Genomic DNA, 26530 nt, shown 5'->3' with positions numbered 1-26530 from the left:
TTTTAATATTGATGATTGTGGCATACAGCTCATGAAAACCCAAAATTCCTATCTCAAAAAATTAGCATATCATGAAAAGGTTCTCTAAATGAGCTATTAACCTAATCATCTGAATCAACAAATTAACTCTAAAAACCTGCAAAAGATTCCTGAGGCTTTTAAAAACTCCCAGCCTGGTTCATTACTCAAAACCGCAATCATGGGTAAGACTGCCGACCTGACTGCTGTCCAGAAGGCCATCATTGACACCCTCAAGCAAGAGGGTAAAACACAAAAAGAAATTTCTGAACGAATAGGCTGTTCCCAGAGTGCTGTATCAAGGCACCTCAGTGGGAAGTCTGTGGGAAGGAAAAAGTGTGGCAGAAAACGCTGCACAACGAGAAGAAGTGACTGGGCCCTGAGGAAGATTGTGGAGAAGGACCGATTCCTGACCTTGGGGGACCTGCGGAAGCAGTGGACTGAGTCTGGAGTAGAAACATCCAGAGCCACCGTGTACAGGCGTGTGCAGGAAATGGGCTACAGGTGCTGCATTCCCCAGGTCAAGCCACTTTTGAACCAGAAACAGCGGCAGAAGCGCCTGACCTGGGCTACAGAGAAGCAGCACTGGACTGTTGCTCAGTGGTCCAAAGTATGTCATTCGGAAATCAAGGTGCCAGAGTCTGGAGGAAGACTGGGGAGAGGGATTGCCAAAATGCCGGAAGTCCAGTGTCAAGTACCCACAGTCAGTAATGGTCTGGGGTGCCATGTCAGCTGCTGGTGTTGGTCCACTGTGTTTTATCAAGGGCAGGGTCAATGCAGCTAGCTATCAGGAGATTTTGGAGCACTTCATGCTTCCATCTGCTGAAAAGCTTTATGGAGATGAAGATTTCATTTTTCAGCATGACCTGGCACCTGCTTACAGTGCCAAAACCACTGGTAAATGGTTTACTGACCATGGTATTACTGTGCTCAATTGGCCTGCCAACTCTCCTGACCTAAACCCCATAGAGAATCTGTGGGATATTGTGAAGAGAAAGTTGAGAGACACAAGACCCAACACTCTGGATGAGCTTAAGGCCGCTATTGAAGCATCCTGGGCCTCCATAACACCTGAGCAGTGCCACAGGCTGATTGCCTCCATGCCACACTTCATTGAAGCAGTCATTTCTGCAAAAGGATTCCCGACCAAGTATTGAATGCATAACTGAACATAATTATTTGAAGGTTGACTTTTTTTGTATTAAAAACACTTTTCTTTTATTGGGCGGATGAAATATGCTAATTTTTTGAGATAGGAATTTTGGGTTTTCATGAGCTGTATGCCACAATCATCAATATTAAAACAAGAAAAGGCTTGAACTACTTCAGTTGTGTGTAATGAATCTAAAATATATGAAAGTCTAATGTTTATCAGTACATTACAGAAAATAATGAACTTTATCACAATATGCTAATTTTTTGAAAAGGACCTGTAATTCCAAACCCCTAAATCATCTGCCAGAGGTTTTTATTAATATCATCACTACCAGAGTGATATTAGCCATCTCAATTTCATTCAGGTTTGTGAAATAACTGTACAATGTTAGATTGCCAATATAAAGGGGCACATTCATTACAGTACTACAGGTCCAATTACAAAAAAATTCATATTTTTTCAAAAGTTTACAACTTTTGCGTATTTTCTGCGATATTTTTCGTACTTTGTGACAATTTGTGAGACAAAATCGTATTTGTTGCAATGAGTACGAAAGTTTCAGATTCATTCAAGCTTCGGTATCGTGACTTTCCTTTGGCCAGGTTGGAGCAGCAGAGTCCTATGGGAGGCTTCCAAAATCATGCACTGAAGGTTCAAAGTCAAAAAGGTTTTTGCGCCATTTACGATCATTCGGATATAAAAATTCTGTCACTTTAGGATCATACCATGATATTTTTGTCCAAGCACGGCGCAACTTTTTCGCAAAATCAACGCACATCAGAAATTTTCGTATTTAATGCCAATATTCGCAAATCGTACTTGTAATTCGTAATTAAATGGATCTGGCCCTAAGTGTAATCAAAATGCAGCACGGTGTTTATAGTGCTATTTAGGTGTTCAGCGTTTGAAGATATATATATGTATGTATAACTTTATTTGTAAAACGCTACAAGGATACGCACCTGTACAATCTTAAAAAAAGTACAAAAGTACACACAGGAAGGACACGCATTATTATTCTACTAGATACTGGACACGTATTATAATAAATTTAATGAATAAATAAAACAAATAAGTATAAATACACCATGTGGTATGAGACACAGTAAAAAGGAGGTCCCTGCCCTGTAGAGCTTACAGTCTAATATGTTAAAAGTCCCTGGAGATGAAGAACAGGAACTGAAGTGTACACAGAGGATTTTTACAGGAGCAGCCTATATTAATTAAGCCATTGGCCCTATATAACTGGGGAAAGGTTTTTATCAAGGTGCTGATATTTGTAGACTTTAGAAGCCAGTGGTGTAACTGGTATATAACTGGTTACATGGGGATTTATGCACAGCCCATTAGATATGTGGAGTGGACAAAAAGTAAGAAGAATGTGTTTAGGCAAACCAACTTCCATTGTACAAGGAAACCTTTGCTTTTCAATCTAACAAATAGGCTAAGCATGACTTTGCAGTACAATTTTTAATCTGGAGGAGATGGCTTTTTTCATGATATAGGCATGTGCTAACACTTACCTTAAAGGAACAGTAACACCAAAAAAATTAAACAGCTTTAAAGTAATAAAAATATAATGCAATGTTGCCCTGCACTGGTAAAACTGGTGTGTTTGCAACACTACTATAATTTATATAATAAGCTGCTGTGTAGTCACGGGGGCAGCCATTCAAGCTGGATAAAAGGAGAAAAGGCACAGGTTACATAGCAGATAACAGATAAGTTCTGTAGAATACAATAGTGTTTTATCTGTTATCTGCTATGTGCCTGTGCCTTTTCTCCTTTGAATGGCTGCCTCCATGGCTACATAGCAGCTTATTTATATAAATTATAGTAGACTTTCTGAAGTAAACACACAACTTTTACCAGTGCAGGGCAGCAGCACATTAAGTTTTAGTTACTTTTATACACTTTCATTTTTTGGTGTTACTGTTCCTTTAAGGTTTGATGCAGCTTTGAACTACCGCTTGGTACAAATACGGTATACGGTCATGGTGTTAATGGAACAGTAAAGTTGACTTTGGTTTTGGAATTTTTTAAAAAGTTTTTACTCAAAGGATGCTTTTTCTTGTGCAGCTGGATTCAGGATAATAGTGCTGCTAGTTTGGTTGAGAAAGGAGTGGGATTTGCACTTATTTATGACAAGCAGGGGGCGTTGGTTGACTAGGGCGATACAAGGGCTGGGCTCTGCCTCAGGCACCCTTGCTATCTGGCACGGGACTGTGAAAAGCAAAAGTAACAGGACTATAAATTAAGCAAATTTTCAGCTGACTAGAGCGGCTATAGAGGAAGCAGACCCCGCTGTCTGGCCCCCCGGTCCCTGTTGTTATGCTGATGCAAAGCACAAATACACCACTTCTTTTTGGCTGTAATCAGAGAAATGTCCAACTAGTGATAGAGCATGGGATGCATTGGAATCCCTTTCCACAGGATGGGCCTTTGCTATGTGGAAGAGTATATGTATAAATGGTGATGGTGAACTACACCTCCCACTGCCAAAAGTTCTTATGCAGCAAACTCAAACAGAACCAGTTTATTGTCCAAGAGAACGCAATGCAGGGTATAGCACAAATAGTGGCAGGTTCAATGCAGAGCAAGCAGAATAAGGATGCACCACTGCAGAGAGTAGCATGGGTAGAAAAAGAATGTCCTTAGGGTTTCCACCTTAAGTGGTCCAGACCCCAGCACCTCCACAGGGTCCCTGCACCCCAACTTCTCTAGCCGTGATGGATTCCCCTAGGGCTGAACACTAATGGGTGTTGAGGATCTCAGGCTTCCTGAAGCACATCCTTCTGGTTTTGACCCGACAGCTCAGTTTTCGGAAGGACTCTCCAAAACTGACGAGGTGATCGAACAATCTCTGACCGCATGTCATAGGCCCACCCCCGTGACGGCACATCCCCACCCCCTGTGACATCACACCACACCCACTGACATTGCGTTGCCACCCCCTGCCCGATCTATGGCCACGCAAAGGTGGCAACCCTACACACATCTCGACTGCTGATGGCCAAGAAGGAAGATCCACCCCTAACCAAACACCATATTAAATTGGGGCAGGAAATGGTCATAACCTATGGGCCAATAATCATAGCTATATGCTAATAGCAAAATAGATACATGGGCATCTGCCTAGTAACAATGGAAGAAAGGAAGTGTAGTGTTTAAAACCATAGGGGAATATTAACCTTAAGGGTCCCTACTTTAGCATTTGTGGTTGTGGTTCTATTTTGCCTGAAATAGAAAATAAGATTAAAAAGTTTGCCTTTATTGCATTTTGTAGTGCATTTATACTTAATCTAGTACAGCGCAGTGGTATGTATAAATTCTTAAGTATTTCTGGCATCATCTAACATTTTTCATCTAAAAAAGTGCTGGAAAAAAGAGCCAAGGGGTTAGCACAAAACCAGCAAAAGGTAACAAACATTCAACAGAAAACATGTGAAAATGATTTTTGCAGTTAGTTTAAGAGCAAATTCCTGACATTTTTCACCTCTCCTTTCTGCAAATCCCAGATCTTTTTCAGTCCATGTACACAGATTAATCTCGAAAAAATTGTGTATTGGATTTGTTACAACCGTATCTATGGCTTTACTGCAGCCAGGTGTGATTTTTACAACCATGTGTGACAGAATTAAAGGAATAATCAGGCCTTTATATTGTCAGGTGCATGTTTTTTTAGAAACATTTATTTCACTTTATTGTTCTTATCTAGGCAGTCTGACAAATCAGGGTCTGTCATGGGGAGAGAAACCAGAGCACGTAATGAAAATGTTTGCGTTTACCTTGGCATTGTGAAGGAGTACTGATATGTACCATAAGCAGCTGCTTTATACTATTATAAAACGTTTATATGGTATAATGTACCAAAAGTCAAACATTCAATCTAAATGAACATCCTAAAACTTATAGTAATGACCAGATAATTATTTTAAAACAATACATATTTGTGGGTATTCCTCTGCCAAATAAATCATTGCTACTCCTATGTATGTACTTTGTTCCACAACTTTTCATCATGAACATTTGGCCAACAGAGATAACTCATTCTGAGGGAGGTTACCTCCTAAAAGCAGTCATGGCTGGTTCCATTCATATAAAACAAACACATGTATGTTAACGTGCAAAATAAGCAATTAATATATTCACTTATTATAATTTGTTTTAAGCACATTTTGGGGCTAACACAAAACAAAAGCTAACAAAAGTAAGGAGTAGGTATATGTACAACAAATGTATAAACCCATGTATTTAAACCAGGGGTGTCGAACTCAATCAGAGAAGGGGCCAAAATCTAAAATCCAGCCTAAATCGCGGGCCGAATGGTTTACTGAACCCCCATACAAAGTACCCCCAATTGCCCCCATAAACAGTGCCCCCAAAAATAAGTACCCCCAATTGCCTCATCATACACAGTACCCCCCATAGACAGTAGCCAGCCCGCACACACAGAGCCCCCACAGAAAGTACCCCATACAGACCAGTGATGTCGGCGGCTCCTTCTCTCTTATGCCGCGGCAACAGGCACTACTATAAGGTTGCGCCTCATCGCTGACGTGTGACGTCATACGCATGGGCGCAACCTTATAAAAGGGCCTGTTGCCGCGGCATAAGAGAGAAGGAGCCGCTGGCGCTGACAAAGAAGGTATGTTTTTGCGCGTGCGTGCAGTGATGACAGCGCGGTGCGGGCCACATTGCAAGGCCTGGCGGGCCGGATTTGGCCCGCGGGCCTTGTGTTTGACATGTATGATTTAAACGATGGAACCTAAGCACATGGGCCTAGAAAAAGGACACTCAGCATTGTTCTTAATTGTTGTTAATGTTTCATTTAACATTAAACAAATATATTGCAAACATTGCATTCCCAGTCATTGTCATTGAATGGGTGTGAACTGAACATTTTGGCAATACGATTAGTTACCAACAACATGTTTGCTTTTAAAAAGCAGAATAGTAAATGACACCTATATTTGATATGTGTTATCAGACCTGGAGTGAACCTTGCTCTTGTTTCCCCAATAACCTGTAAATGTCAGTCAGAATCTCCCACATACTATACTTTCTGGAAAATCTGCTTGTGGTGTTTTTTAGCCTTACTACAAAGAGCACACACTGAACAACTCCTCAGGTTCAAGAAACTGTTCTGGTTTCAGGGCTAGTAACTGTATTATCACCCTGAATCCAAAGCAGGCCACTTTTTAAAAAAACAAAAAAATTACAAAAGCTTGATGTAATAGATTACTTTATTATAAAGGCTTTATACATAGAACCTGAGTAGATACTGTAAGTTGTATTCATATTTGTCAACCAAACTAGGGATGCACCAAATCCAAGATTCGGGTTGGGATTTGGCCAAGATTTGTCTGGGATTCATCTGAATCCATGTTTCTGGGTGAACCGAATCCAAATCTTTAAAATCATTTGACTTTTTGTCATATAAACACTGAAGTTTTTTTACCACACTCTTCAGATTTAGTTCAGTATTCGGCTGAATCTTTTGTAAATGATTTGGGGTTTGGCCAGATCCTAAAATAATGGTTCATCCCTAAACCAAACACATATGATTTTCATCAAGAAAAGGTCATTGCCAGTACTAAAATAACGGGTTGTGTATAGAACCCATATGTATATAAAACTACTACAGTTATAGCATTCTCTATCTGCAAACCTGTTTTTTAGAAAGGCCATGTCCCAAAGAGTCTATTTCAAGTATATAATGGGTTATTATGCATACCCCCAGCATTCCGCAGTTCTGGGATAAAAGAAAGTGAAAGAGAGGCTGTTCCAATTTTTTTGATTGCTTTATTCAATCTGCATATTGAATTAAGACCAACTAGCTGCAATCTGCCTTCTATATAAAGTTTGCATAGAAGGAGAGTCCATTGCTAAAACTATAGTGAAAACTAGAAGTTCTGCTTATACATTTAAGGGGACATTAACCTTCCCATCTATGCACTATATTTCTCCAGAAGTGATAACAAAATTATTTACGAATGCAAAAGGATTCTCCATTGAGAATCATCCATAACAGCACTATATCAGTCACCTTGTATTTATATAACACAATGAAATTATCATCTTTACTATATGGGTCACCTTGCATTTCTATATCACCCTTATTATCATCTTTATTGGCTTGCTGAATTTACTCTGTAGCCAACCATAACAGAAGAGTTATTGTTTTAGATGGATTATTGAATATTCATTAATGCTGAATGCGGAAAAATATGTGATATACAATATATGTTTAATTCCTTCTGCAATGATTGCATGAAGCAAGAAAAAACAAGAAGCTGAATGTACACAGGGATCTCATTGGAGAATCCTCTTGCATAAATTCCATATCTGTCCCAGGAGAGCTGGGAAAACATTTATTGGATAGTATCACTGTAACTCTACTTCTGTATGTTATATGACCTTAATGAATATAGAAATATATATATGTGCTAAAATAAAGCTGAATGGTAGTGCAAAAATACAATGGTAGTGGCAACAATGCCATAAATATGTATAGTTTAAGAGAGACCCTGATTTATATAGGTCAAAATTCTGAACTAGAAATAAGTATAATTTGGATTGTAAGACCAAAAATGACCCCAGTAAACAATATATATATATTTGGAAATTACAGATTTTGACAAAGTAAAAAGGAGTAAATTGATTCTAAGCCAAGATTTTCTAACTTTTATAGAATATGTGTTCATTGACTCAAAGCTTGCAATTAACAAGAACTTATCACACACACATCCTAGGTACAAATTTTGTGTCACGGTCGGCACCCTAAACCAGAACAAATGCCAAGTTCCTTGGTCTCGGCTCGGCTTCACCAGTAATGTGACCGCCTTTGGCTTCGGGAGGAGCCCTCAGCTACTCAGATGCCACCTGGACTTAACGAGAGGAACAAGGCAGGAGTTCTGGCAAGCAAAGGGGCACGACTGTAGATAAAGTTAGTTAGGCCGAGATCACGGTACAAACAGGGTTTAAACAAGTTCGTCGTCAGGCAGGCTGGGTCGAGGCAGGCGGAAAACAGGGATCGTCAGACAGGCAATGGTCAACCAGATAATCAAGTAGCGGGTTTAGGCAAAATCGGAGTCAAAAGTACAAGCCGGGGTCAGGTTACGGATTTCAGGAAAGTCAAGAGCAGGCCGGGTCAAAACAGAAGAAATACTATCAGAAATACAGGAACAAGAATGCACAAGGCTCAGGAAGGCACCAGGAATCGAATCCTATCACGGGCCACAAAATGTAAACAAACGTCCCTTTAAATATCTTTGAAATTCGCGCCATTGCGCGCTGACGTCATCACGTCAGCGCGCATGCGCCTTTAAATGCGGGAGCGCGCGCGCGCGCGCCCACTATGAGGAAGCCGGCGCATGAGGAGGACGGCGCGGCGGGCGTCCCCGCTGACGGCGGCGCGGCGGGCGTCCCCGCCGTGCCGGTAAGGCATTTTTTGTTACATTACCCCCCTCTCTAGGGGGGGCCACTGGACCCCCAGGTTTCTCAGGAAACCTAGAATGAAATTGCTTCCTGAGGAGATCAGCTTTGATGTCATCAACTGAGACCCAAGAGTTCTCCTCAGGACCAAAGCCTTTCCACCTGGTAAGATATTGTAGTTTACCTCTCACCAGGCGGGAGTCGAGGAACTCCTGGATCTCGTACTCAGGCTGACCTTCAACCAACACCGGGGGAGGAGCAGACAGACACCGAGAATTAGAAGCAGGTTTTAGAAGAGAAACATGAAAAGTATTAGCAATTTTGAAATTAGGAGGTAACTGAAGACGGACAGAAGATGGGTTCACTATAGCACTGATGGGATATGGACCGATGAACCTAGGACCCAGTTTGGGAGAGGGAACCTTCAACCTAATATTCTTGGTTGATAACCACACAAAATCCCCCACCTTGTACTGGGGAGCCTCCCTACGGGCTTTGTCAGCAGCTTTTTTCTGGGCTAGGGAAGCTGCAGACAATGAATCATGAACTGAAGACCAAATTTCCGAAAATTTCAAAACAGAAGAATTGGCAGAGGGTACAGAGGAGTTAGGTTCAGAAAAAGAAAATGCTTTGGGGTGTAAACCATAAACAATAAAGAAAGGAGACCTCCCTGAAGAGGAGTGGGTAGCATTATTATATGCGAACTCCGCCCAGGGAAGCAATTCAGACCAAGTGGACTGATTATCGGATACATAGCATCTGAGATACTGTTCAAGGGACTGATTAACCCTTTCAGTTTGACCGTTAGTTTGGGGGTGATAGGCAGAGGAAAAGGACAATTCCGTACCAACCAGGGAACAGAAAGCACGCCAAAATCTTGACACAAACTGGACCCCCCTGTCAGAAACAATATTCACAGGAAACCCATGAGACTTAAAAATATGAGTAATGAATAGATCAGCCAAGGTCTTAGCAGAAGGGAGGTGTGGGAGAGGAATGAAATGAGCCATTTTACTGAATCTATCAACCACCACCCAAATCACTGTCTTACCCTGAGAAGGGGGTAACTCCACGATAAAATCCATAGAAATGTGGGACCATGGCTTCATTGGAATAGGTAAGGGATTTAACAGACCCTGGGGCCGCTGATGAGATGACTTAGACCTTTGACAAATTGGACAGGAATTGACAAAAGTTTTAGCATCCTGCTTGAAGGATGGCCACCAAATATGGCGGGACAACAAAGAAATGGTTTTTACAACACCTGGATGACCTGCCATTTTAGAATCATGAACCTCTCTTAATACTTGTTCCCTAAGCTCCTCAGGAACAAACCATTTACCAAATGGAGTTCCAATAGGAGCAGAAGTTTGTAACGGGGACAATAAGGAAGAGAGGTCAGACTCCAAGGTTGCAACAATTAACTCCCTGGGAATGATGGGAGTGCACTCACCAGAGTCGGGGAAAACAGAATTGAAACTCCTAGAAAGTGCATCTGCCTTAGTATTCTTTGAACCAGGCCTAAAAGTTAGAGAAAAATTGAACCTTGAAAAAAATAAAGCCCACCTGGCTTGTCTTGGATTCAGGCGCTTAGCAGATTCGATATAAAGTAAATTTTTATGGTCCGTATAGACCGTCACCAGATGCTTAGCACCCTCTAGAAGATGGCGCCATTCCTCAAAAGCTAATTTGACAGCCAACAATTCCCTGTTCCCTATATCGTAATTTACCTCTGCGGGTAAAAACTTTTTAGAAAAAAAAGCACAGGGATGTATTTTGTTGGTTATCGGGTGCCTTTGAGAAAGGATTGCCCCAGCTCCCACCTCAGATGCATCTACCTCTACAATGAAAGGGAGTGCAGAATCGGGGTATTTAAGGATTGGGGCAGAACTGAATTCTTTTTTGAGGGTTTCAAAGGCTTGCTCTGCCTCAGGAGACCACAAGCTGGGATCAGCGCCCTTCTTAGTTAAATCTGTGATGGGGGCTACAATAAGAGAAAAATTCTTAATAAATTGACGATAATAATTGGCAAATCCGAGAAACCTTTGTACAGCACGTAAAGAAAGGGGTTGTGCCCAATCCAGGACAGCTTTCACCTTGCCTGGGTCCATTTCTAGACCCTTACTGGTAATAATAAACCCCAAAAACTGGACAGAAGAGACTTCAAAGGTACATTTCTCTAGTTTTGCATACAGATTATTCTCCCTTAGTCTCTTTAAGACTTCACAAACATGATTACGATGTTCCATTAAATTAGAAGAGAAAATAAGAATATCGTCAAGATAGACCACTACGAATACCCCCAGCAAGTCACGAAAAATGTCATTGACAAATTCTTGAAAAACTGCGGGGGCGTTACAGAGCCCAAAGGGCATTACCAAATATTCGTAGTGGCCGTCCCTGGTGTTAAAGGCAGTTTTCCATTCATCCCCCTCTCTAATACGGATGAGATTGTAAGCACCCCTAAGATCGAGCTTGGTATAGATTCTGGCGCCTTTAACCTGATCAAATAGCTCGGAAATCAGAGGAAGGGGGTAGCGGTTTTTAATAGTGACCTTGTTTAAACCTCTGTAGTCTATACAAGGACGGAGACCACCATCCTTCTTACCCACAAAGAAAAACCCTGCACCTGCAGGAGAACTAGAGGGCCGGATAAAACCTCTTTCGAGGTTTTCCTGGATATATTCCTTCATAGACTGAGATTCAGGTAGGGAAAGTGGATATGTACGACCACGAGGGGGAGAGGAACCTGGAATCAGATCAATGGGACAGTCATACTGTCTGTGTGGAGGTAAGGTTTCGGCAGCCTTTTTGGAAAAAACGTCAGCATAAGCTGAATAGGCTGCAGGTAAACCCTCAAGTGAAGTGGCTGCTAAAACTGGGGCAATACAGACATTTCTACAACTAGGACCCCACTGAGAAACCTCCCCTGTAACCCAATTAATCTGAGGGTTATGAACCTGGAGCCAGGGTAACCCCAAAATGAGTGGAGAAGAGGCTCCTTCAATAAGGAAAAAGGTTATCTCTTCAACATGAAAATCGTTCACACATAAGGATAAAGAAACAGTTCTCTTATTTACCACCCCTGTCCCTAAGGGTCTTTTATCCACCGTTAATATCCTCATGGGGACACTCAGGGGAACCACCGGAATACCATTTTTGGCTGCAAACGTGGCCTCAATAAAATTACCCTCTGCCCCAGAGTCCACGAAAGCGGACAAGTTAATGGAGCCCATAGGCCAGGACAATTTAACTGGTAGCTGAACCTTGGAGGCAAATTGGGGAGAGGAAACGCCTGCACCCAAATGAAGCTCCCCTTCTTCATTTAGGCTGGGGCGTTTCCCGGCCTCTTAGTGCATTGCTTCAGAAAATGACCCTTGTCCCCGCAATATATACATAACCCAAGGGTCCGCCTGCGTGTCTTTTCCTCAGGAGAGAGGTGGAATAGACCTAGTTGCATAGGTTCCTCCTGAGATGTAGACACAGGGGAAACCAAAGACTTGACATTGGGCACCACGTCAGGTCCCTTATAAGTAACCCCAGAAAAATTAGCATGACCCCTCTCAGCCCTTCTCTCCCTCTGTCTCCTATCAATCTGGATGACTAGGGACATGAGATCATCTAGACTGGACGACAAGGGGTAATTCACCAAGCTATCTTTAATAGGGTCAGATAGCCCGACACGGAACTGACTGCGCAGGGCCGCATCGTTCCACTCCGTCTCTCCTGCCCACCGGCGGAACTCTGTGCAATATATCTCTACCTCCCGTCTCCCTTGGCGCAGTTTACGAATCGCCGAATCAGCTGATGATGCACGATCTGGGTCATCGTAAAGAACTGCCATAGTATCAAAGAATACATCCAAGGAAAAACGGGCAGGATCAGAGGAAGACAGTCTAAGGGCCCAAACTTGGGGATCCCCTACCAGAAGGGTCATAACAAATTTTACTTTTTCCACACCAGAAGGGAAAGAATGAGGGAAAAAGCTAAGATACAGTTTACATGCCTCTTTGAAGACGAAAAATTTGGACCTGTCCCCAGAGAATTTCTCAGGAAATGCAATTTTGGGCTCCTGGGGCCTGAAAGTGTTACCCCCCAAAACGAACGAACCCACAGGAGGGGAAGAACTAGGAACAGGTTGCTGCTGCGGAGATTGCGTAGTCTCCAGCTGACGGGTTAGATTGTGAAAACCCTGCAGGAGATAATTCTGCTTTTGCTCCTGATCCTCCAAGCGCTGTAGCAGGGCAGTAAGAAGCGCTTCAGTAGTAGCAGACGGAGTGGGAGGAGCAGCAGCGGACTCAGCGTGATCTTGGTCCTCCATGGCCCGTGATAATGTCACGGTCGGCACCCTAAACCAGAACAAATGCCAAGTTCCTTGGTCTCGGCTCGGCTTCACCAGTAATGTGACCGCCTTTGGCTTCGGGAGGAGCCCTCAGCTACTCAGATGCCACCTGGACTTAACGAGAGGAACAAGGCAGGAGTTCTGGCAAGCAAAGGGGCACGACTGTAGATAAAGTTAGTTAGGCCGAGATCACGGTACAAACAGGGTTTAAACAAGTTCGTCGTCAGGCAGGCTGGGTCGAGGCAGGCGGAAAACAGGGATCGTCAGACAGGCAATGGTCAACCAGATAATCAAGTAGCGGGTTTAGGCAAAATCGGAGTCAAAAGTACAAGCCGGGGTCAGGTTACGGATTTCAGGAAAGTCAAGAGCAGGCCGGGTCAAAACAGAAGAAATACTATCAGAAATACAGGAACAAGAATGCACAAGGCTCAGGAAGGCACCAGGAATCGAATCCTATCACGGGCCACAAAATGTAAACAAACGTCCCTTTAAATATCTTTGAAATTCGCGCCATTGCGCGCTGACGTCATCACGTCAGCGCGCATGCGCCTTTAAATGCGGGAGCGCGCGCGCGCGCGCCCACTATGAGGAAGCCGGCGCATGAGGAGGACGGCGCGGCGGGCGTCCCCGCTGACGGCGGCGCGGCGGGCGTCCCCGCCGTGCCGGTAAGGCATTTTTTGTTACATTTTGACATAAGAATTTCACGGGTCTTATGAACATTTTGATACTCCAAAATGAAAATAGTGCATATGAATTTTAGTTCATACTTTGATGTCTACTGCAAAACAAGCCTACTGCTTTTTTATGATGTATGAGCCCCTAACAGTAAGTTAACCCCAGAAAAACATATATGTTTAAAAGTATTCTTACAATTTCAGATTTAATATGTCTTTCTACTCCAAACTACCTGCAACTGCAAATATAACTAATAATAAGATAAAGTTAGTGGAAATGGCATCAAAGCTTGTACTTTGCAGCATTTTAGCTCCAACATGTCTTTAGGAACATAGATAAAACATTATAAATATAAATGCAAAATACTTTCTCAACAGTTTGATACTAAGGGGTACATTTACTAATCCTCGAATCCGAATCCCGAATGGGAAAAAATCGTATTGGAAACGAAAATTTAGCGATTTTTTCGTCACCGTCGTGATTGTTTCGTATTTTGTGCAACTTTTTAGTCGCCGTCACGACTTTATCGTATTTTGTGCGACTTTTTCGTCGCCGTCGCGATTTTTTCGTATTGAGCAATTGTAAACGGCGGAAAAACCAATCCGAATTTTTTGCGACGGCGCCGAAAAAGTCGCGGAAAATATACAATAAAGTCATAACAGCGACGAAAAAGTCGCGGAAAATACGAAAACATCACGAAGCGACAAAAAAAATCACAAAAATACCGATCATTACGAACAAAAACGCATTTGGACGCTTTCGGACGTTCGTGGATTAGTAAATGTGCCCCTAAGTGTACATAAGAGTACAAAACTATGTTGCAAGTAGAGACCCCAACATCAAAGTTTGCACATATTTTTTTAATGGGGGAAAACTAGTAACTAAGAACAATACACAATGCAATATAATCACTAAAAAGCCAATAAAACCAAAAGCAATAAAGCAAAATGATCACACTGAGAGATTGCTGGTCAAAATCCTAGTTGTCTTGGTGTGCAGTGAGCGTTTAACAAGCAGTATACACCAAAGTGATATTAAAAAGGCAATAAAATTGGTAAAAATTCAATAAATCACTGAAATACAATAAACAAGTAATTAAGCAGTCTGTTTAAATCTTCCATGCTAGTCACAAAGGGCCTTATTTTATCTAGAGCAACAAAAAAGAAAGACTAAATACAAAAATGGAAAAAGTACATTTTTATTGTGTCTGTGAGTGCTCTCACATATTAAATTGTGTTTTGTATGGAGGAATTTGTGTGTGCTGTAATTAACAAAAGGCATTGGTAGCAGTATTAGAGGCTTATTTATCAATGGGTAAACATTAGAGTCTGATAAACTTTGCTTCTGAAAATTCCATAGAGAGTCAGAATTTAATTTTACACTGCCCCTTGATTTCCAGTTTTCTTTTTCTTCTTAAAAATCGTGGTTGCATTGAAAAAGTCACGGTCACCTCAAATAAGTCACGGTCACATCAAATAAGTCATGGTCACATCAAATAAGTCATGGTCACATCAAAAAAGTTGCGGACGCGTCAAAAAAAGTTGCACATGTCAAAAAAGTTGTACAGTAGCCGTTTCATGAATTTTTCAGCAGTTTCTCAAATGTTTGGGTGAAACAGGACGGATTTGCTTATCACTAGCTATGTATGGTTCTTGTGTATTATATATAATGTATACAGTGATAGGCTCTCCCCAATACATGTGTTATAACTGAGAGATTATTTTTTCCCTGATCATATATTGTATACACAGATTCCTATGATAAAATGAGCTGCATGCAGAGAATTGTAAGAGTATTATCACTTCTAATTTCTCTGTGTGCAACATGAAAACTCACTTGTTTATAACTGTTTGTCAGATGTTAACAAATTTAACTGTCAGAAAAATAAACCCATGAGCTTTTTCTGGGGTTTTTCAAAGCAGTGTTTTTTTTGCCAAAGCTAAATGTTTAAAAATGTCTGTATGACTAGAAATATTCTATGCGAGCCTCCCATGTATTCATTACTTGGGTTCTCCTGTTTTTTGATAGGTACAGGCGGTTGAATTAAAATACAGTATGTTGTGTTCTTTAGATTGTGATGTAAAAGAAATGTAATTATATATTTTCAATGTTTAGTAATCATAACTGGCAGGGATTCTGCTTCTGGACAGGTTTTATTTGATGTATTATGAATTATGTCCTAGGGTAAAAATGGTGCAAAATCTTATTGCAAAATAGTGCCCCCCCCCGGAGGTCCATTTCCAACACTGATTTTTTTCCCCCCAATTTGGATTTTTAAGAGCTACAAGTCGCATAAAAAAAAGTTGCAAATATTTTGAGATTTACTGTGCACAAAATGGCTAAAAATCAGAATATGACAATTTGACAGCTAAAACTTGCCAAGATCATGTAGAAGTCAATAGCAGATGTTCCTTTGATTCCCTGGATGTTCCTTCTTTGCTACGAAGTAGAGGTTTTTAGTGTAATAAATTGAAAAATTCATGCTAATCCCACAACCCTTCTCCTACTCCTATGTCTTCATTATGAAGGGCCAAATGAATACACATTGTCATCACTGAAGCAGTTATAGGCATATTAGAAGTAATTATCTCCAAAGCAATGTCATTAAAAGTCTTTGAAATCAAATAACCAATAGAGAGGCATCCAAGAAACACCTACTGGTACTATAATGGTGTTTAGCAAGTCATGGAAATTGCAAATTTGAATGTGGTAGTGACTGATTTGAATGAATTTCAGTGCTTACTGTCATGCTTGGGTTTTCAATTAGACAAGGTCTGCTTCTGCTGTTATTAATCTGCCCACAGCTGCTCTGAGTTTCCCACCAGCTTCCATATATAATCCCTTGTTAACAGGTCTTTTACAGCCTGTTGTAAGTTAAGTCTGCTTGTACATAAGTGCTCTGATTTCTGACTCCTGCAGTTTGGTTCCTTATTCCTGTTCCAGCCTATTCTTGGTTATGGCCTCAGCCTGTTTCCTGTGCTGAAGTTAGCCTATTTCTGGTTCTGATCTGGTCCTTCTGACAATGTTTTGCTTTCCTTACCAGCTCCATCCCTGAGCTCTAACTTTGGCTACTTTGCCTGCCATAGTTGAAGTCTCTGAATTCTAATTCAATATGATTTGCACCTGAGTAACTGAGGGTCCTATCTCTCACTACATAGTCTCTTCTCCTCTTTCCCCAATTTCCATGCCTTCTACCCCTCCTGTCTGGTGTTTTCCTGATCTCCATGCATGCTTCCCATCCTTCGGGTTGGGGGGTTGGATTTTATGGCATTTGGGACAGGGCTATGCCATAAGGGGCGGGCAAATTGGCGGGCTGGGCAGGGGATACATAGATGGGGACCATGAATGGATGGAATGGGCCAGATTATAGGAAGAGCAGAGGTGGGCCTCTGATTATTAATTGTGTTTGGCAGTGGAGAGGGTCAGGGGAGAAATAACATTCACCTAGAGCTAAAATTAGCAGAACTGTCAGTAAGCAGCTATGCATCACTTTGGGGTTATATTGGAGCAAAACATATTAGGACATATATAGTATTGATACACACATCAGAATTGCATCCATTATAGTGGCATAAGCAAAATGCTTGCACTTATCTATACTAACTCCAAGGCACCAATATGCTGGTTGCTCCTCCCTTGGTGCTTGATACACAAGGCTTGTGTAGGTTAGCAGTAAATTTCAGTATTGACTCTAGAGAAGGCACAGTGTTAGATTAATATCTATGGAGATCAATACAAGAACACTCCAGGGAACTAACCAAACAGGAAGCAGCTGCCACAGTTCAAGAGGTACTGTAAATAAAGGTTTATTGGGAATTCTTCACTTAGAGAATCAACAAAGTATATCATTTCAGGCTCCCTGTGTTAAAAATGATTACATTGTAAGAGTGAGCCCATTCATGATTTCATTAGCACAGGGAGATCAAAGTGATTTAATATTGTGAGACATGGAACACTTGAAATGAGAGCCTGTGAATATTGCTTGGTCGCAGGATGAAATATTGTACAGTGGTGCTGCTGAGCATAACAAAAAATGTTAAAGGGATTATATCATGTATCTGTATTTAGCACCGTGAATGAATTCAGATAATGGCTACAAGTGAAAAAGACTAAGGATGTCCCCTAAAAATTCTATCATAAAGCAGGGCGTCCCTTTTAATGCAAGATTGCTGGACCCCTTCTCCAAAGGGTAAAAATTACAGTAATCAGGGATGTCCAACCACAATGTCCGCTGTCATCAAACTACAACTCCAACATTCCTGTTGATGCTAAATGTTGCAGTTTAACAGTTAAGGGATTCAGTATGGACATCTTTAAAGGACAAGGAAAGTCAAAATCTATGAAGCACACTATTAAATAGTACTGCTATTGCTGTGTAAAAACCCTATAATTCTGGCTTGCCTAATGAAAGATTTACAGAGATACACCTGCTACATTCTACATACTTGTGAACGGCGCCGCCATTTTGTCAGCACCCCCCCCTCCTCCTCTCAATCTCTCTCTCCGGTCTGCTCCCTCCTTGGCACTCCCCCCACCAGCACCTGCTTGCCGGCTGTCTCACACCACCCGCTCGCTTCGCGTTTTGTCAGCACACATCCCCACACACCCCCGTCCGCTCGCTCTCTCTCTCTGGTCCGCTCCCCCCTTGCCTCTCCCCCCACCAGCACCTGCTTGCCGGCTGCCACACACCACCCGCTCGCCGCTTGCCTCTCCCCACCTTGCCTCTCCCCCCACCAGCACCTGCTTGCCGGCTGTCTGTTCTTCTTCTGTGCCGCTGCATACACGCCATGGCAACTGGACACTAGGGGGGGTGCGCATGCGCCGCCTACAGTCCCAAGTCGCCAAGTCTGGGCAGGAGCGAGGCATTATGAGAATCTTCTCTACCCTGCTCAGCTTTTTTTCTAACTGTTTGGCTTCAGATCTTCTGAATGGGAGAAATATGGGGAGACTATTGAGACAACTGAAGGTATGCCTGCAGCTTGAGATTAACTCTTTACTAGCCTTTCCTTCTCCTTTAAAGGGTATGACCACATGCGGAAATATGTTGGTGTAAAATAATTCTAGGGTAAACATGTAGGGTTCAAGAAAAATATGTGTATACATATAGAAAGCTCAGTCTCTTAACCAGTTCTTTGCTTAATTTTTCAACAATTAATACACACAACTTGTGGGCTCCACTCTTGGTCAGAAAAAATAGTTTTTCCAGGCCTAATCTCACCCTACAGAAGATTACTTCTCTCCCTATCACTGACACTACCAGAATGGTCACCCTTCTTCCACTTCTTCTTTCCTTTAATCCTTTTTATTTCAATCCACTTCATTGCTTTACAGTTGTCAGAAACCCTTCTCTGGGTTCACCTCAATAACATTGCCACTAATTATATTACTGAAATAGCTACCTTTTTTCCTTTGGGTCTAAGCGTAATGGTGCACACTGTGTTTTGACCACTGCTGCCAAAAAGGTGTGACATCAAGGACTGGCTGGGCATTTTCCTGATATTCTGGCAGGTCAGTCCAACTCTGAACCTAACTGGTGACTGTTCGCAACAGGCTACAGAGAACACTTTCAGAATGGCTGAAGTCTGAAATTGCCAATGAATTTTATATTTAAACTTTGCTTCAGGTAAAACATGCCTTTGTACTCTATGAGCAAACATTGAACTTACAACTCTAGACCAGCAGACACGTTCTGCCCACGTTAGATCCCTGAATTGACATAAATGGTATTTTTTCACTTGTAATATAGCCACTCCCAAAGAAAGTATTACTCTATTCCCCTCTCTTTAGACTGCAAATAGTCTGGGGTCTTCCGAAAAATAATCTCCATACCTTAAGTCTGCTAAAACATTAAATAAAGCCTATAGGATTGCTTTGTAACCAGTATGGATTTATGCAGTTTAGTTACCATCAAGTACAAGGTACTGTTTTATTATTACAGGGAAAGCAAATAATTTTTAAAAATTAGAATTATTTGCAAATTATAGACTTTCTGGCCTTTCTGTAATTCGGAGCTGTCTGAAGGTAAGGGATCCCATACATGTGCATAAAATCAGTTTCTGCACCCTCCTTGCACAACTTAATGAGAGAGAGAGAGAACAATAGATGGTGTGGACTTAATTATGAATGATCAAAAGGAAAAGGAGAAGATAGGAAAATCCTGAAAAGTACCCAGCACAAATTGCCCTACCACTAGCATAGTAATTAGGAAAAGGAATGCACCATGTTAAAATGTTACTTTTAATTAATTACAATCACTAAACCCCATAATAACTAATTAAAAATAGCAAGAATTATTAAATTATGCATAGAATGTAAAATGCATTGATTGTGATAGCGAGTGTGTGGGAAAAAGCCATTGCCATAGAAAGAAATGCATATTAGCCAACTAGGAATACCTTCAAATCTCTCTATCCCTCAAGCAAATTTCTGCCAATAATCCCAAACTCACTCACCATTGTGCCCTTAGCCAAAACACAAATTCCCTCCCACTACTGGAAATGAACTCTTAAATCTAAATAAGATGTTAAATGTAAGCTAGAAGTTAAATATAACAAACTGCCTGACCTGCGTTTCACTCTGATTTGAGAACTTTTTTAAAGGTAAGGCAACTTTTTTCAGGATTTTCCTTTATGTTTTGATAATGAAAGAACATGCTAATAAAGAATTTATTATAAAGATATTCAACGTATTAAATATCCATAACAGTTTAGAATCAGGTTTCTTGCTATTCAGGTTCTCCTTTCAGAGGAAATCAACAAAATATTCCTATTACTACAAAATATGCCCAAACGATTCTGCAGACAGGCCAAGAAAGTCAGAGCTTTTGTTTTCTTCAGGATTAGATAAAAAGCTTCATGTTATTTGCCCCTCTGGAACAAACACTATTCCTTAAAGGGACAGTATACCCCTCATTCATGTCATGCTTGCCCTTTTTAGCTCAAGAAATACATAACCCCCCCCCCCCCCCCCACAGATTTTCCATGATTAAAATAATTGGCAGAAAGGGTGCTCATTGCCCTTATGTTCAACAGGGGATATGCTGCCCCTTTAGTACATGCTAAAAATTGATATCAGACAGAATACAGTCACCACAGTAGCATGCCATTTCCAAACAATATAATCAGCAATTACATTCATGCTTGTAGGTTAAACACCTGTTCAAATGCACCTTAATTTACTGCTTCTTTACTACAGCTCCCTACATGCCTTAGTAATTTGGTAAATCCTAGTGTAATTTATGAGAGTCATTGTCATTGCCAGACCTTATGGCTCACAAACATATATAGGGTTATGTCATGTGGGCATTTTGGCCACCACTACTGTCTAATAGAGAAATGCCTGGGAAGATACGTGTCCCTACCCACTGACTGCACTGAATGAGCTACAAAGACACTTAACCTACATTTGCCCCCTTTCTACTGCCATATTTGGTCTTTGCCCAATTTACCCAATGTCCTCTCTTTTTCACTTTCCATCCACAAGCTTTAGCAATTTTCACTTCTGTATTCACCGACCTCTTGTAAAGAGCATTGGTGTCAGTGGGGCCTGACACCAATAGGGGAGTATTTTTTCCTCATACCAAGTATGGCATAAGTTCAAACATAAATATGCACTATCCTCTACTCCATATGTCCTCCAACCACTTAAACAGAACCCAGACTTTCAACCGAGCCTGGATGGCAACTACAGAAGATGGCACCGCTACAAAGAGAACCCCACTAAAATAAAAGACTTTGTTATGAACAACAAAGTAATCTCACTAGCAGAAATACAAAAAAGATGGGGACCCCACCCTAGAGATGCCTGGAACTATCAACAAATTCACCACTATATTCAAACCAAACAAGGAACAGACTGGAACAGACCTTTAACGAAATGGGAAACCCTACTAGTACCCCCAAAACCAATAGATAAAATCATTTCCACCCTGTACAAACTTTTACTCAACAATGCTGAGCACCCCAACAGATATTTCTGCAAAGAATGGGAGAGAGAACTAGAAATGGAAATAACAGAAATAGCTTGGAGCAGAATATTCAAAGCCATCCACAAATCCTCAAGAGCCGTAAGAGTTCGGGAAATGAACTTTAAACTAGCCACTAGGTGGCACTACACCCCCACAAAGCTAAAAAAAATGTACAAAAACACAAAGGACACATGCTGGCGATGCGATAACGACTCAGGAAATCACCTTCACATATGGTATACATGCCCTCAACTGCAAGCATACTGGCACAAGATTCTAGAAACCATAACACACATAACCAAGTTCACAATTAAAGAAGACGAAACTTCCACCATACTCCTAAACCTAATTCCCAAGAAAAACTGCGTAATACCTGATACTCTCACCCAACACCTACTGAATGCAGCAAGAACCCTTATTCCAAGACACTGGAAAGCCAAAGAACCCCCCACATTCCTAGAATGGGTATACCTAGTAGAAGAAGTTAGAAAACTCGAGGAGATAACTTTCACTCACCAAAACAACAGCACAGTATACAAGAGAGTGTGGGAACCCTGGCTAACATTTATTAACAATTTTCATACACAAACCCGTTGACATAAGACCCTATAAAACCACTACTCTAAAAAAAAAAAAAAAAAAAAAAAACAAACTAACAAACCACTGACGACATGTCTTATCTTTTATTTGCTTCTATTCTCTCTCAAATGTATTTAAAATTAAAAGTAATAACTTTTGTTACTCCTGACCTCACAACCTGTTTGTAAATGTAGATCATTTCAAATGTCCTTACCCTGTTCCCTTCTTTTTTCTGTACCCCATTTTTTCTGAAAATTCAAAAAATAAAGAATATATAAAAAATAGGGGAGTATTTTTTAACATTGGAGACAAATATCACCGGTGATGTTGCCAATAGCAACCAATCAGCAATTAGATTTGAACAGTCACCTACAAATTAGAAGACAAAAGCAAAGATCCCTCCTCAATTTATCAACATTGTAGAGATTCCACCCTCGGAGCTGTTTTCCATGGAAAATCGCTAGTCCGAGTTTTGCCCATGCATGCGTTGGCCGAAGTGAAGTTTGCACATGCATAATGCTCCTAATGTAGTCAGCAGAATTCACTGCGCATGCACAGTGGGCAACTGGGGGATTTAAAAATGCGTCGGGAAACCAAGGGGGGGGGGGGGGGGAACCGGGACACTCCTGAAATTTTTGGGTAGGTTGACACCTCTAATCAAAATATCTTAGCATCTGTGTGCCTGCCTATGTTTTGCACCAAATATGTCACTATATTGTGTTCCCAATTATAAATCCAGCAATACAGCCCCCCCCCACAAAGGCACTGCCCTTACTCACCCCCCCAAGTATATCCCCTTTTTTTATGTTCTACACTTGTCTCAGCCTATCCCACCTAATAAGTGCTCCCTTCCTGGGAAACTATAAATTGCCTTTTTTCAGGACAAGCTAGTTTTTGAACCCTTTCCCAAAACAAAATCTGGGTTAGGCAACGCATATTTCCTATAGGTTGGCCTTAAACCTGGAAATGTAGGTACTATGTCATTGGGAGGCTGTCACTTGCACTTGCTTGCCAATGATGTATCACCCAATGTACTGTAGGTGTTTTACAGTGCTGTCCAGGTTAATACATGTAGTGGCCAATATATTTGAGGGCTGTATGATTTCATACAGTGAAGTCTATAGAGCTTTTGAACAGACTGGGGCCCATAAAAATCCTTTGGAGGGTCAAATCCGGCCCACGGGCTCCATTGGACAGCCCTGAGCTACATTGGCAGTCAAAGAAATAAACCCGAATTTTTGTATGACAAAATAAATGATTCTACATACCTATACATTTAAAAAAAATGACTTATTATATAGAGAAATAAATCAAAACCATATTTTATTATACACAAAAAATTACAAATTATTTGAAAAAACACCATGTCTCCTGAGCACTCTAATACCAAATATGTACACTTTCTTAGAGAGTCATAACTAGATCATATACCCACAGCAGTACAATTCTGAATCTTCAGTTGTAGCAAAAATAAGTGTACCTAAGCCAAAAATACCCCTAACAGTAACATGACCCCAGAAAACCAACCCAGAACCACAGTACATTAGGGCTGATTAGAGCTACATTTGGGGTGAATGTTTATTTCCTTACATATACTCCTCCACTTACAGACCTGACATTTTGGTGCTTCAGTAACGACCAAACCTCTTACGATGATGGAAATGAAATCAGCCAGGGCAAACAGTAGTAGTTCTTTATTATTGGTATATAGCCAAGTAGGAAAAAGAGGTTAATTCACACAATACACTACCTCATACTGTCTATTTAAGGTAAAACAAACTCAAGATAAGTTTGGTTTATACTGAAGTAGTTTTGTTTATACTGAAGCAGAGTACTGCTGAACCCATGGAGAGAGAGAACACTTCTTAAAAGCTTCTACAAAAATCACTGCAGTGCTGTAGAAAATATATTTCCTAACTCAAAAGAAGGCATGAAGTGGTTTTAATATGATCCCTATGCAGAGTTCCATTTATTTTTAGCCAAAGAAAATTGTGTAGTGTTTACATGATCAGCCCTAAATGCTTCAGCGCTCAGAAGGGAGTGGACAACAGTACCAAAACAGAAGGCCCTTTACATTAGTGTTCAACATGATGTCAGTAAGAGTGCAGAGTTACAGCCCTCCTGAGTCAATTATTATTTTTAAAGTAGGTCCCACAATATCACACTGATTGTAAAAAATAATTTAATGCCGCTGGAGTGGAAAAAAAATGTCATACATCTGTGGGTAATTACTCCGAGAGCACATCGTGTTTTGATTAGCTGCGTAATATAATAAACCCTAAAAGTGACTCTCGCTACATACGTGCTTGCGTTTATTTCCCCAAATGTGTAACACCTTTATCAGATAAAATAATGAAATCGTATGCTTCAAAATAATGGGCTGAACTGCTTTTCACAATCCATCTCTAGTTGTTCTTAAGTGTTTGGTGATACCATGTACAACTTAAAGGGGAAATGTCTCCTCCTTTGACAAACAAATGTTCTTATGGCTAATTATTATGGGGGACTTGCCCTTTCTTAGACTCGCTTCTTTGACTGATATCTTGCACACTAAAAATACCAATTCTCACCAAGTTCTTTAGGTAGCTGCCTATAGGCTGCTATAGAACATCACCTCCGGTGATGCTTTGTTTTCTTTTAGTCAGCCAGACTTTTTTCCTCCGCGATCGACTGATGACCGGGGAATGCAGAAGAGCGGCGTGAATGCGTATGTACGCGCCGCAGAAATCCTCGGGGGAATTGACTGGTGGACGGCGATCGACGTATTGGCCACCCCTGCTTTACAACATAAAAATGGTATATTTTTCCATAACTATCTAGCCCAGGACAATGCCCAAACTTTTGTACACTTTTGCTCTCTATTTGTATCTGTATTTTATTCACCTACTCAGACTGTAAGCTCTGTAAGGCAGGGACCTCCTTCTTATTTTGTCTCTTACCACAGTGCACTTTATCCCTGTATGTTTATACAGTATATATTTATTAATGTATTATTATGCTTTGGTCTCCAATGCTCACACAAGATATTAAGGAATCAGAGTGATTCTAAAGAAAAGGGTATACGATGAAAGGGTTACAATGAAAGAATTGCCAACTTGAGGTTGTTTACGATAGAGAAGAGGCACCTAAGTGGGATATGATAAGGGCCATTTGACTATATAATAAACTGTTTAATGCTTTATTTACCAGTAGACACAGGGCATTCATTTAGAAGAATGGAGGTTCCATCATAATATTTGCAAAGGGTTTGTAACAGTGAGTGCTGTGATGTTGTGGAAGACCAGTTGTACCGGCAGATACATTAGATAGCATTAAAAAGGGGTTTTAGAAAGTGAAAAAATAGAGGGTTATAAATAAGTAACATAAGATGAGATTTATATACAGTTGTTGGTCAAAATATTAAAACTTTAATAAGACTATATCATACAATGGCATTAGACAGCCATTAACTGTACCTTTAATACAATCTGTATTCTAAATGGAAAAGAGTCAGCTGTTCCTGGGGAATTATTTTCCATTTCTTAAGAAAGACTACTAGATCTTCGAGTGATGATTAAGGGGAAAGGGAAACTCTTCTCTTGATTAATTCCAGATTTGACTATAATTTCAGTATACACAGTCAGACTTCTGATAACTTTCCCATTTTAGGTGTAGGTGGTATGTTATTCAATATACACCTATTGTAAGTATGATGTCATAGTGATGGCATATGATCATTATTTTGCTTTCACAATTTATAACAATACAACAATGTGCTCATGATATACATCCTCCCCTTTACTCTTTGTGACTGTATTCACTGCTTTGACTTACAGATAGACAAAAGTGCATTTTGCAGGGGGGTTTTCTGTGCACTGGAATCTAATTATCTAACTCGCAAGAACAAATCATAGAGTAGCTTTGGCCGTCTCAGTGGTCGACATATGAACCATAGGGCCCTTGTGTAGCTGGGCCACCCTGTGTACCAACACTAATATCATGGCAGGATTATCAAATTTTCCATTTTTGGTTGATAAATGATAGCATTGATCCATGATGCGTTATATCCAAATATATTCTAATTCTAACTTCTAAGCCTGGAGCATTGCATATCTCCTATAGATTGTGTATTATGAATGCAAACAGGCATGTATAGTAATGTGAGTAGGTGTTTACTCTTAATAACTTGGTCAAACAAAACAGTCCACTATACTCACAGTTTTCTCAGTAAATATACATTTCCAGGGTGTAATTAGGATCATATGGAAAGTGATGTCACCTGCTGTACATTGCTACACATGGGAACTCATGGCACATGAGGCTGTACATGTAGGGTGGAGTTACTGTTGAATTGGGGTATTGTGAAAATGGTTTGTAG

General features: G+C 40.8%; 1 protein-coding gene across 1 annotated transcript in view; it reads right to left on the bottom strand.

The window, feature by feature from the left end:
- Positions 1-26530, bottom strand: part of efemp1 (EGF containing fibulin extracellular matrix protein 1) — a 59459-nt gene that overhangs the window by 18397 nt on the left and 14532 nt on the right. The gene's annotated exons all lie outside the window — the stretch shown is intronic.

The sequence above is a fragment of the Xenopus tropicalis genome, chromosome 5 (assembly GCF_000004195.4).
Source record: "Xenopus tropicalis strain Nigerian chromosome 5, UCB_Xtro_10.0, whole genome shotgun sequence".
Lineage (NCBI taxonomy): Eukaryota > Metazoa > Chordata > Amphibia > Anura > Pipidae > Xenopus > Xenopus tropicalis.
Note: the sequence above shows the minus strand (reverse complement) of the source record. Positions and strands in the feature narration are given on the sequence as shown.